The 14,558-nt window shown below is 37.2% G+C and overlaps 1 pseudogene; it reads left to right on the top strand.

Annotated features, from left to right (window-relative positions):
- Positions 1-8,661: 8,661 nt before the first annotated feature.
- LOC115940433 (U2 spliceosomal RNA) lies at positions 8,662-8,809 on the top strand (annotated as a pseudogene).
- Positions 8,810-14,558: the final 5,749 nt, after the last annotated feature.

Consider the following 14,558-nt stretch of genomic DNA (forward strand, 5'->3'; position numbering starts at 1 on the left):
TGAGTGCTGTGAATTGTGTAAGACTGATGAATCACAGATCTGTACTTCTGAAACAAATAATACATTATATGTTAAAAAAAGAAGAAGAAGATAGCAGGAAGGGAAAAATGAAGGGGGCGATATCGGAGGGGGAGATGAACCATGAGAGACTATGGACTCTGAGAAACAAACTGAGGGTTCTAGAGGGGAAGGGGGTGGGGGGATGGGTTAACCTGGTGTTGGGTATTAAAGATGGCACGTACCGAATGGAGCACTGGGTATTATATGCAAACAATGAATCATGGAACACTGCATCAAAAACTAATGATGTAATGTATGGTGATTAACATAACATAATAAAAAAAAAAATAAAGGTCAAGGGACCCTAGTGCTCCATTGGTGGGAATGCAAACTGGTGCAGCCACTGTGGAAAACAGTATGGAGTTTCCTCAAAAAATTAAAAATAGAACTACCATATGTTCCAATAATTCCACTACTGGGTATTTACCCAAAGAATACAAAAACACTATTTCGAAAAGATAAATGCACCCCTATGTTTATTGCAGCATTATTTATAATAGCCAAAATATGAAAGCACCCCAAGTGTCCATTGATAGATGAATGGATAAAGAAGATGTGGTGTGTATATATATACAATGGAATGTTACTCAGCCATAAAAAATAATGAAATCTTGCCATTTGCAGTGACGTGGGTGGATCTAGAGACTGTAATCCTAAGCAAAATAAGTCAGAGAAAGACAAATACCACATGATTTCACTCATATGTAGAATTTAAGAAACAAAGCGAATGAACAAAGACAAAAAAAAAGACAAAAAAGCCCTCTAGACTCTTAACTGTAGAGAACAAACTGATGGTACCAGAGTGGGGGGGAAGGAGATGGGTGAAATAGATGAAGGGGATTAAGAGTACACTTATCTTGATGAGCACTGAGTAATGTACAGAATTCTTGAATCACTGTATTGTACACCTGAAACTAATATAGCTTTGTACATTGACTATAGTGGATTTAAATAAAAATAAAATAAAGGTCAAGGTAAAAAATATACATCCAGGTTAAAAGGGATCTAGAGTTCTGGTATGGGCACAGGTTGTAAAATTAAATAAAGTGATCAAGGAAAGCTTTGAAGGGTAGCAGAATATGCCACTGTAAAATATACCATTTTGGTATTTTGATTACTTTGAGCTGTAGGCTTTTGAAAAATAACAAACTTGGAGAGGCTTTCTCTGAACTCCCCTTATCTTCCTAAAGGCAGATCCTTCAAAAAGAACTCATTTGTCATAAGTCCCTTCCCAGAGAGTTTCATCATCAAGGGAAGATTGACTTTTGTCACAGGAGAGGAGACTAGAAGTCAACAGTACACTCAGATAAATGTCACAAACCATCATACTTCTCATCTGTTCTTCTAAGGACCCATTTGTCTTTCCTAAAAATCAGATGTAATCATTATACCACCTTTCTGGTGGAGTAGTCACACAGGTCAAGAACGAAGCTACCTGAAAATACTTTGCTAAACTGCAAATCAGCCAACACACTAAGGGGTTGCATTACCAAAATATGATTAATTCTATAGCCCATATTTATGAATAACATGTTGTTTTGCTATCTAAAATCCACTCACCCGCTGGTATGTGAGTACAGAGAACAACCTGTCTGTAACACATGTGATTTAAGGCCTGCTGAGGGCAGTGTTGGCATTGACTATGACCAGATGTCTTCCAGAGCATTTGGGGTTTCATTTGGGGAAGGAGCACCCAAATCAGGGTTGCCTCTTGACTCTTCCTGTATGGAGATGTGTAGCACTTAGTACAAATAAGAATGTGATGTTTGGTTTTAAAAAATCTTTTCTATTAAAAGTACAAAATTCACTTGATTTTAATAATGCAATGCAAACTCATAGAGTGTATTTTCTAGTTAGAAATCCCAAGATAATAAGGTAAAAACTATGAAAACTATTAAGACAGTCAAATCAGGTGAGTAGAAACCAATTATATATATAATATATATTAATATAACTATATAATGTAATATTATAATTATTGCAGGGGAGGAAAATTTTTTTCTCTCCCCTTCTAGATTATTTTGCCTGGTCTATTAATTAAATTGACATAAGACAGATTAACAGGAGAAAAAAATTATATGTTTTGGAGCCCTACAAAGACTTGAGGGGCTCAGAGGCAATTGAGGCTTATATGCTATCCTGAGCTAAGCAGACAGGGGTAGGGGCTCTGCGGCTTCAAAGGGAAGGAAGACTGTTCACAGGAAGATGGGAAGAGCAGATGTTTGGTAAACAAATGTTTGTCATGCCATGCAGACAATGGGATGCAGAGAGGAATCTGATCTCCAGGCCCTGTGGAGCTCCCTCCAGCTTACCACACCTAGCCTGGACTCTCTGTACTTATATAGCTGTCTTCCTGGACCAGGCCCTCTAGCTAAATTCTTAGAGGCAATTAAGGGGGAGGTAAAAGCTTTTCCCGAATCTTTTGGGCCTTGATTGTCTTCAGCTGAAATGATCCATGTGCCAAAGTGGCACATTTTGGGGAAGCTCATTCTGAATCTCTTTATTATGTATATACATATATATACACACACACATACATATATATAAAGTCATACGTGAAAGGAAAAATAATGCATTTATAGGAATAAATCTATCAAGAATTGTTCTAAACCTATAAAGAGAAACCACAGTATCTCCTAAGTCATATGAAAGGAGACTGGAATGAACAGATGTTCATTATACTGTAAGGGAACATTTGATATTTGTAATGAGGTTTCCCCCCCTAAATTCAATGTATGTTTTATGGTAATTGAACTAAAAATCACACAGTCTTCCCTGAATTTGACAAAGTGGTGTTAAAGTCCTCCAGAAATACACTTGGGTACGTACATATTCTGATAAAATCTGAAACGGCAAGACTATTGAAAGATATTTACCACACCAGACACTCACTGGCCTTTTAAAGTTGGAATAATTGGCCCAGTGTGGTGCGGGCTCACACAATGACTGTCAGGTCAGTGGAACCATATTAATGAAAGAAATGCTGGGGAAACAGAAGAACACAGTGATAAATAAAGTGTGCAAAGTGTTACTTTGCACCTCATGCAACCAAATGATTCAGTCTGATTTTTTAAAGATGTTTTTATTTTTAACAATGAATCATGGAACACTACATCAAAAACTAATGATGTAGGGGCGCCTGGGTGGCTCAGTCGGTTAAGTGTCTGCCTTCGGCTCAGGTCATGATCCCAGGGTCCTGGGATCGAGCCCCGCATCGGGCTTCCTGCTCCGCGGGAAGCCTGCTTCTCCCTCTCCCACTCTCCCTGTTTGTGTTCCCTCTCTCACTGTGTCTCTCTCTGTCAAATAAATAAATAAAAATATTTAAAAAAAAAAAACTAATGATGTAATGTATGGTGATTAACATAACAATAAAAAATTTTTAAAAAAAGATGTTTTTATTTTTAAGTAATCTCAGTACCCAACATGGGGCTTGAACTCACAACCCTGAGATGAAGAGTCACATGCTATACTGACTGAGCCAGCCAGGCATCCCTCATTCTGACTTTTTTAAAGTTTTTATTTTAATCACCTGATGCTCATCAGGACACGTGCACTACTTAATCCGCATCATCTGTTTCACCCATCCCACCACCCACCTCCCCTCTGCTGACCATCAGTTTGTTCTCTATAGTTAAGGGTCTGTCTTGGTTTCTCTCTCTCTCTCTCTCTCTCCCCGTTTCCCTTGTTTGTTTTGCTTCTTAAATTCCTCATAGGAGTGAAATCGTGGTATTTGTCTTTCTCTGACTGACTTATTTCAATTAGCATTATACTCTCTAGCTCCATCCATGTCATTGAAAATGGCAAGATCTCATTTTGTTTAATGGCTCAATAATAGTCCATAGTCTCTCTCTATATATTTAATCTTCTTTATCCATTCATCTATCAATGGACACTTGTGCTGCTTCCATAATTTGGCTATTGTAAATAATGCTGCAATAAACATAGGGGAGCATTTATCCCTTTGAATTAGTGTTTCTGTATTCTTTGGGTAAATGCCTAGTAGTGTGATTGCTGGATCATATGGTAGTTCTGTTTTTAACTTTTTGAGGACCCTCCATACTGTTTTCCAGAGTGGCTGCAACAGTTTGCATTCCCACCAACAGTGTAAGAGAGTTTTTCTCCATGTCCTCATCAACACCTGTTGTTTCTTGTGTTGTTGATTTTAGCCATTCTGACAGGTATGAGGTGATAGGTCATTGTTGACCATATTTTCATGTGTCTGTTGACCATCTGTATGTCTCTTTGGAAAAATGTCTATTCACGTCTTCTGACTATTTTTAATTGGATTATTCATTTTTTGGGTGTTGAGTTTTGTAAGTTCTTTATATATTTTGGATACTAACCCTTTATCAGATATGTCATTTGCAAATATCTTCTCCCATTCTGTAGATTGCCTTTTAGTTTTGTTGATCATTTCCTTTGCTGTGCAGAAGCTTTTTATTTTAATGTAGTCCCAATAGTTTATTTTTGCTTTTGTTTCCCTTGCCTCAGGAGACATATCTAGGAAGAAGTTGCTGTAGCTGATGTCAAAGAAGTTACTGCCTGTGTTCTCTTCTAGGATTTTTATGGTTTCAGGTCTCATATTTAGGCCTTGACTCCATTTTGAGTTTATTTTTGTGTATGGTGTAAGAAAGTGGTCCAGTTTCATTCTTTTGCATGTTGCTGTCTAGTTTTCCCAACACCATTTGTAGAAGAGACTGTCTTTTTCCCATTGGATATTCTTTCCTGCTTTGTTGAAGATTAATTGACCGTAGAATTGTAGAATTGTAATTTGGTTCTAGCACTTACTAACACCATGAACTTGGTGAATTCACCTAATATTTCTGGGTTTCTGTTTCCTTATTTTTTAGAATGGTTATTATGATAATGATAGACACCAATGTAAGAACTAAAGGCTATAACATATTTGCAAGCCTGTGGAAAGAAAGCATAATTCTGTGTACTTGGCATTCCTCAAACTTGGCTTTTCCTTTTTTAGCATGTTTAAATGATTTTCATATTATCCATATTCCATTATCTTTAAATCATTCTTATTCAAGTGGCTAAGTTGTGCCAATTGATTATTCTTTCATGTTATATAGAGGTCTGTCTTAGTCCATTTGGGCTCATATAACAAAATACCACAGACTGTGTGGCTTGTAAACAGAGAGAGATTGCTCATAGTTCGTTAAGCTGGAAGTCAGAGATCAGAGTGCCAGCATCATCAGGTGGGGTCTGTCTTCTGGGCTGCATTCTTCTCGCGTGTCCTCACCTGGCAGAAGGAGCTAGAGATCTTTTGGGGGCCTCTTTTATAAGGCACTAATTCCATTCATGAGGGCTCTACCCTCATGACCTTGTAGGGGAAGAAAAATGATTTTCCTTCTACCATTCTAAGTTCTTGGCTGAGACCCCACCCCCCTCCCCGTAGTAAAAGATAGGTTAAGAGGAGGGAAACAGAAGTTGAATAACATGGATACCTCCTGTATCCATGGGAGAGACCCAGGAAAACTGAGCAACTCCCCGAAATGGCCCAAGCCACCACCTTAAATACCATCTCCAGCTAAAGGCACAAGAAAGATCTGTGGGGTGGAAGGAGCCAGTTATGTGAGGTAACCTGAAAAGGCACAGTAAACAAGGGTAAATTTGTTATGCAGATCTAAGTCTTTGCTTTTTCCATTAAGAGTTTCTAGAGATTAGAGTCATCCTTCTCTTCCTGGTACAGAAAGGGAGGTACCTTTACAAATGGAGATTTCCTTTATAAATATGAATGCTCCTTACAATAGGATACTTCTACTTGGTTTTCAGAGCTTCTCCTCTATCTGCTTTTTCTTAAAAATAACTAGCTCAAGATAATCCATATGCTGGGGTGCCTGGGTGGCTCAGTCCTTAAGCATCTGCCTTTGGCTCAGGTCATGATCCCAGGATCCTGGGATCGAGCCCCACATCGGTCTCCCTGCTCAGCAGGAAGCCTACTTCTACCTCTCCCACTCCCCCTGCTTGTGTTCCCTCTCTCGTTCATTGTCTTTCTCTCTCTGTCAAATAAATAAATAAAATCTTAAAAAAAAGATAATCCATATGCCAAAAAGGCATATTTTTAAGTGGCATATTCTCCCCCTTCAAGCTAATCACTTCCCAAAGTCCCCACCTACTAATATAAACACCTCTAGGGGTTTAGGATTCCACCATTTGAATTTTGGGAGGACACAAGCATTCAGACCATAGCAAGGTCTCAATATAAAATTCTAACTTTTGTGGCTACAACTGTGTGAGGACCCATTAAAAAATAGGAGCTTATAAAATAAAATAAAGATCAATTTCAAGTCAATATCAGGATAGTATAGTGGCAGTGTGTGCCTGGCAGGCCACTCAGTCCCAAATGTGCAAAACTAGTGGCAAAATAACTCAGAATATTAAGGTCCATTAGTCATTACCATAAGTATTATAGTTCCTGCTTAATTAACCCTGACTGGAAATTTTCCATATCACATGAGATTAAAGCCCTTTGAATTCAGAAGCAATGTACATTTTAATAGAGACCAAAAGGAAGAGAAGATGTCATTACCTCACATATACAAAGCTTTATGAATAGAACTATAATAATGTAGCTTTATCACTAAATACATAAACCAAGGCAACTTAAGTGATTATTTACAATGTATTATTCTCAGGTTCTATTTTTAATATTCTGACTAAAAAGGTTCTTGCTCATTAAAAACAATCTATTATATTATGTGAGTTACTGAAAGATGGTAATGGTAGAGGAATGGATTCTAGATGATGGCTTTCTTAGTTTCATTATCTGCAGGGATAAGCTGATATGATTCTCATCTTTTATAGTGGACTTTATAAGGAGCCTAAGAGTTTTGGGGAGCACACACCTTAGTTTGAGTCCCTGTGCAACCATTAGTAGCCTTGTCACTTTTTTTTATTTGAACATAGTTGACACACAGTATTCAATAGTAGCCATATCACTTTGATTAAATTAATTTTTCTAAGTTCCACTTCTCCCATCTATAAAATGAGAATACTGATACCTTTCTTGCATGGTCTTTAGTAAGATGATATGCATGTAAGGGGCTTAGCATTGTACCTGCTAATAGAAAACACCCAGAATACCAGCTATTAATATTATTAGGCCACCTATCAAACAAAATGGATTAGAATATTTTTCCAATATGCTTAATTAATAAAGGAGTTTTTTTAGATGATTTAAAATGTTCACTAGGAAAGTTCCTTTTTTTTTATTTGAGTTTAATTGACACACAAAGTTACATTATTTTCAGGTATATAGCATAGTGATTCCACAACTCTATACATTATGCTATGCTCACCCCAAGTGTAGTTACCATCTGTCACCATGCGGCACTATTATGGTAGCATTGACTTTATTCCCTATGCTATATAGGAAAGTTCCTTTTATTTTTATTTATTTATATTTTTAAGATTTTATTTATTTATTTTAGAGAGAGAAAGAGAACATGAGCAGGGGGAGAGGGAGAGGGACAAGCAGACTCCTCTCTGAGCATGGAGCCTGATGTGGGCTTGAAGTGGGCTCTGTCCCAGGACCCTGAGACCATGACCTGAGCTGAAGTCAGATGCTTAACTGACCAAACCACCCAGGTGCCCCAGGAAATTTCCTTTTAAAGTGAGTTTTGAAATGAGGATGATGCCAAAAAAAAATGCTTATTCATTTATTTTTTCATCCATTCAACAAATATTTGTTGAATATCTGTCTGACTTCATCCTGAATATCAGAGATTTGAGTGTGAATAAAACAGATAAAATTCTTTGCTCTCATAGATACTACTTTCTAATGGGATTGAGACAGACCATGAAAAAACAGAGTGTGTATGTGTAGATACACATAGATATCCTATGTAGGTCTGTGTGGTTGTGTATATCTATCAAGATATCTAGAAATCTTCTATCCCAGATGGTGATCGTAAGCACTATGGAGAAGAAATAAATCAAGGAAAGGGGTTAAGGAGTGCTGGGGAATGTGATTTTGGTAATTTATTAGTGTGATCAAGTAGAGCTCCACTAATAAGTTGATTTTTCAAAGAAGATCTAAAGGAAATGAGCAGTAGAGCCCGGAAGATATGAGAAAGAACATTCTAGGAAAAGAAAAGCAGTTATAAAGGCTCTGAGATGGAAGCTTTTGTGGCATTTCTTAGATATAGCAAGGTAGCTGGAGCAGAGTGAACAAAGTGGAAAATCAAAGGGGATGAAGTCAGATAATGCAGAACAATGTCATATAGGGGGCATTTGGGAGACTGTAAAGACTTTGGCTTTATCTCTGAGTGAAATGGAAAATTTTGCAATGTTTTGAGTGAAGAAGTGACAATGTAATTTAAGCTGTGAAAGTACTCCATTGCCTTATCTAGAAAATTTGAAACTAAAGGTAGTTTTGACTCAGCACATGGGTACAATATTCCACAATGCCAGAACCACTGCCTAGTGGAAAAGTGCTTTGAAAGTTATGTCATCTTGATTCTAGAAAACCCCTATGGAGTCTGTAGGTAATAAAACCACTCCTTTTCTCTGCTATGCTAGTTTCATACTTTGGTTAATTAGAACATGGGCCTAAAATTTTCATTCATCTTTAAAAAATCAGTAGCCATTATCGCTTCTCGGCCTTTTGGCTAAGATCAAGTGTAAAAAATCAGTAGCCATTAATGGTATTCCTACCATAGCCAACAGTCCCATGTTCTTGATCATAAATGGATCCTGGTAAGACATAGCTGTGTCCTATATCTAAATCTGAATTTATCTATAATCAGCTGGTGGTAGGAGCAGGGATAAATCTCATTCATTCAGTTTATAGATTTTTTTTTAAAGATTTTATTTATTTGACAGAGAGAGACACAGCGAGAGAGGGAACACAAGCAGGCGGAGTGGGAGAGGGAGAAGCAGGCTTCCCGCCAAGCAGGGAGCCCGATGCGGGGCTCGATCCCAGGACCCTGGGATCATGACCTGAGCTGAAGGCAGATGCTTAATGACTGAGCCACCCAGGCACTCCAGTTTATAAATTTTAATTAAATGTCTACTGCATGTCAGACATTGCTGTAGGAGCTAGAAAATCAGCAGTGAACAAAGAAACAAAATCTCTAGTTTAGTAGACTTTACATTGTAGTATTAAGATACAGAAAATAAGCAAATAAATTATATATCAGCTGTTGATAAATGTTCTGAAAAATAATACATGGTAAGGGACATAGGGAGTATTAGGAGGAGAGTGGTTGCTATTTTGTATACAGTGATCTTTTTCTTACAAGGTGATATTTGACAGAGACCTGAAGGAAGTGAGGGAACAAGCCATGCAGGTATTTGGAGACAGAATAGTGTTCTAGGCAGGGAAAAACCCAACTGTACCAAAATACCATGTGTGACATGTTAGTGTTAGGTTAAGATTGGGGGACACCTACCAGGAAGCCCTTTCATCAAGTGTGTAATCAGTGCAGGGATGAGTGTTAGAAGATTAGTTCAGAGAAGTAGCCAGAAGGTTGATTGTGGAGGGGTTTGTGTGGTAGAGTATGGATTTTGAATTTTATTCAGAAAAAAATAAGCCATCTCAGTTTTGGCTGGACATCTGGCACAGTCTGACTTATGTTTTAATCACATATCTCTGGCTAATGTTTTATGATCAAATTGTCCTGGGTCAAAAGGACAAAAGCAGGGAGACCAGTTTGAAGGCTATTGCAATAATCCAGTCAAGATACAATATTTAGACTATACTGTTGTTTTGGGGATGTGATGAGAATGGACTTGTTTCTCGAAAGTTTTTGAAGTGCTAATGGACTAGATTGGTTGTGTGAATGAAACTGAGTCAAAGTTAACTCCAAAATTTATGCCTGAGCAGTTGGTAGAATGGAAATACCATTAAGGGTGATGGTGATGGTGGGTATTCAAGGATATGTTATGGATATGGCAATTTGAGATGCCTATTAGATATCCAAGTGGAGGTGGTAAGTATGTAGTTGGATATTTCATTCTGGAGCTCAAGGGAGATGTTGGATCTGGCCTGGAACCATGTAGTTGGGATTCATGAGACTGTAGATGGATTTAATGTCATGAGAAAAGATGAAATCACTTAGAAAGTAAATGTACCTAGAGTTCATAGATGGATGCAAAATTGGGGAAGAGCTTCTTAACTTGGTGCTTAACCCCATATCCCATTCCCACACTATCACATTGTTATGGAAATATTATCATCCGGGCCCCATTGCTCCTGTAAGGAGAGAAAGCAGCACCTAGCTTAGCACCAGGGCAATGCCAGCTAGAGGCAGTGGGATACCACCGGAGTGCTGCTGCAACCTGACTGAGATGGAGAACCAATAATATGTGCAGGCAAGCTGGTCCTCTCCTGAAGTTTTCCTCCTCATCCTGCCTCCACCCTACTCCACAGGTTAGGCATTTGCAACGGTAAATTATATGGTCACCCTATATATGAAACACATAACAAGAGTGTACATACAATGAAAATCAAGGGATGGCAAATTATATATGAGACACATATAAGCTAAAGGAAAGATATTATAGCAATTTTATGTCAGATAAAATAGAATTTGAAGTGAAAACATCATAAAACACAAATGGGTTATTATTTAATGATAACAGGAAAAATGGATCAAGAAGATGTAAAGATCATGAGAACAGAACTATAAAGCTGTAAATGATAGAACCACAGAGAAAAGACATTTCAAAAATTTTAGTTGGTAATAGTAACACACTTCTATTGTGAATTGATGAACAAGGATACAAAAAAACCCTAATGAATTGGAAGATTAAAATAACAATAGTAAGAGAGGTGATATAAAGTAGCTAAAAGCATGGATTCTGAAGATAGACAGCCTGGGTTCAAATACCATCTCTACTCTCTGCTAGCTGCATGACTTTTGGAAAATTATTTAACATTTCTTTGTCTCAATTTTTTAAATTTTTTTTCTTTCTTTTTTTTTTTTAAGATTTTATTTATTTATTTGTCAGAGAGAGAGAGAGCACAAGCAGGGGGAGCAGTAGGCAGAGGGAGAGGGAGAAGCAGGCTCCCCGCAGAGCAGGGAGCCTGACGTGGGGCTCCATCCCAGGACCCTGGGATCATGACCTGAGCTGAAGGCAGACACTTAACTGACTGAGCCACCCTAGCACCCAGTTTTTTTTTCTTTTTAAAATGAAAATGATAATACATTCCTCATAGGGTTTTGGTGGGGAATGAATGAGTTATATTTAAAATGTTTAGACAGTATCAGATACACATTAATTATTATCATCAATAAATGTGTATTGATTTATACCCAAAAGAGATTAAACTTTATTTTTATATTGAGATGAAATTATCATATAACATTGTATTAATTTTAGGAGTACAAGAATATATGTTATTTTTAACACAAACAGAACATTCACAAAGTTTGAGCATGACACAAAAGAAATCTAAATAAATGTTAAAGAATCAGCATCATGCAGGATATGATCTTAATAGGAGTGATAATAAATACACTATGTGTCAAAATATGTGGATGACAGCAAAAGCAGAACTTGGGGAGATATATATGTGTGTGTATGTGTGTGTGGGTATAATGAACTTCCATGGATAAGGAATTGGAATCTTACTTTAAGGGTTGGGCTTGATGTTACTATATAGCACATTGCCACAATGGCACAGTTATTGAGCAATAGGGGTTATTGCTTTCCTAAAATCTGCTTTCCTAGACACAAGTTGCATAGTTTATCTTTGTGGTATATTCTAATTCTGTATAAGGAGGGCTGTTGACAACAATCCAGATGTGAATTGGAAAGGTGGGACTTTAGTTATGTATCATGTCTCTTTTGTTATAAAGTTAAGGAATAATATAAATTTAAATTTTACTTTATAAAGATGAACTTTGCTGATATTGTTATCACACTCTTGCTTGCCACCATCTTTTACAAAATCTTCAACCACTGGCTCTTGTCTCATTTTTCTGTTGGTGTATTAAGGTTTTTTTTGGTGTATTAAGTTTTAATTTGTGTGGAATCTGTGTAAAGGTAGCTGAGAGAGGATAAAGAAATGATGTATGTGCCAGTAAGGTTGGCTTTTACTGGAAATGTATTTCAAACTAGTGTCAAAGATAAAACAAAGCTAGACACTAAAGTTAATGACAGATTTTAACCAGAAACATATTTTTGCCATAGGAAAGAAAGTCCAGTATGAACAGAACTCAACTTCACTTTGTTACCAGAGATGATAGGGTGTCTTAAAGGGAGAAGGAGGGAGGAGTGAGGGTAGATGGTAGAGGCTTGAGTTAAGGAAGTGGGAAATTACCAAAAGCGGGAAACTAGGGTTGATCTTTGTGAAACATATCTGGGTTTGTTAACTGGTGCTTATCAAAGTTAGGCTCCTGCCCTCCCACAGAGGCTGGGAAACAGAGGCTCTGTCTTCAGGTGTTGGCTGGCACAAACAGTACATTCTTTTGGCAACCTTGACTTTTCTCAAGCAGGCACTTTTAGGAGGGCCAGTGTCATCCTAGAGATGTGGCCTTAGGCTGTTAGATCCTGTGTTAATATTTGTTCAAGTCTTTTACTGTGTGTGTGTGGGAGATGAACAAATAATTTGTGTTGAGAGTCTGTATATTATTATCAGAGTGATCATAAGACAAAATAGATCAGGAAATGCTGTTCTAAGGGAGAATACACAAAGGCCTAATAGATAACCTACGTCCATTATTTCTCCCTCAAATCCTTTCTCCATACTGTCATTTTAGTAATCTTTCTAAACCTATGACCATGTCACCCCTTTTCTTAAAACATGTTATATGTACACTTAGACCATGAGAATGAGAAACTGCATTTTTCACCTTCAAATTACCAATACCTAACACATAGTAGGTGTTCACTACATGCTTATTGCATAGAACTGATCTGGGATAAAAGTTTATCATTTGTTTATGCAAAAAGATTGCCATCCAAAACATAATGGCTGTGGAGAAAGGAGGGGATACATGGGGTCATAAATCCTAAGAGGTCACATTTCCTTGGGGAGGGTTTCCTCTCTCCAATTTCATTTCCTTATAAGCATTTTTACTAAGTTTTCCTTCTTATTCTGGAATTCTCATCGTCACAAAGTCTTATTACTCATCCAAAAAGGTTATTAATTTTTTAATTTTTTTCAAAAGAGGTCATTAATTAATTTTTTTAGGTTTTATTTATTTATTTGACAGAGAGAGCAAGAGCGCACAAGCAGGAGGAGCAAGTAGAGGGAGAGGGAGAAGCAGGCTCCCCGCTGAACAGGGCTTGATCACAGGACCTGAGATCATGACCTGAGCCCAAGGCAGCCACTTAACTGGCTGAGCCACCCAGGTGCCCCAAAAGAGGTCATTTAAAGACTAAAGTTGCTAAAGGAAAATGATGTCCTAATAATTAAATTTGATTGAGTTTCAACAGTCTTGTACTCTCCTCTGCCTATGTCTTGTTTAGACCACTTAAGTGAAAATGAATAGACAGGTAGATGATGATAGATAGATAGATAGATAGATAGATAGATAGATAGATAGATAAATAGATAGATAGACAGACAGACAGGCCAACCAACAGACACACAGGCAGGTTGTTCTGAAAATTTGTGCTATGAATAATCCTAAAGAGCAATTCATCCTGGAATTACTTATTTATGAATTATTGAATGATTTTTCTGGTTAAATTATTTCCTTTATCTAGTTTTGTTTTTCTTCAGCTCATATTTACATTTGTTTGCATTCTTTAGCACAAGAGAGAAGAAGCATAGGTGGCCAGTCAGTAGCAGACTCTCCAATCCACAAACTTCATTCAATGAAAGCAAATACTCATAGACCCTAATGAATAGCAGTGGGAATTGCATTGCTAGAATTCTAAAAATAAAAGTATCACAGCGCTTCTTTAAAATGGGAGTAATGGCAAAACGGCACACCTAAGATACCAAACCCAGAGCAGAGCTCTGGTTTTTGTGGCCTGTAACAAAATGCATTATTCTGACAGCCATGGTTTGATGAAGGGTCCAACTCTTTTTATTCAGTTTGGTGTTTTAAACATACATTTAAAAAGAGCATTCTATCTACCTTTCTCTCTAAATTTCTTTCTAGTTTAAAGGCAGGTGACCATATGAAGAAAGCTTATTTATTTATTTATTTATTGAGAGAGAGTAAGTGAGCGAGCACAAACGGGGAGAGGGGCAAAGGGAGAGGAAGAGAGAATCTTTTTTTTTTTTTTTTTTACAGAAATCTCAGGGTTTTTTTTATTGTGGTAAAAAAAAGCATAACAAAGTTTACCACATTAACTATTTTTAAGTGTACAACAGTTCAATAGTGGTGAAAATATTCACAGTATTGTGAAACAGATCTCCAGGACTTTCTCATTGTGCAGAACTGAAATTCTATACCCATGAAGCAACAAATCCCCTTCAGCCCCTGGAAACCACAACTCTGTTTTCAGTCTCTATGAATTTGATTACTTTAGATGCCTCATATAAATGGAATCATAGTATTTTGTCTTTTTTTTATTATTTTTTT

This window comes from Leptonychotes weddellii, unplaced genomic scaffold (assembly GCF_054177405.1).
Source record: "Leptonychotes weddellii isolate Sample4059 unplaced genomic scaffold, ASM5417740v2 HiC_scaffold_1182, whole genome shotgun sequence".
In the NCBI taxonomy this organism is placed as follows: domain Eukaryota; kingdom Metazoa; phylum Chordata; class Mammalia; order Carnivora; family Phocidae; genus Leptonychotes; species Leptonychotes weddellii.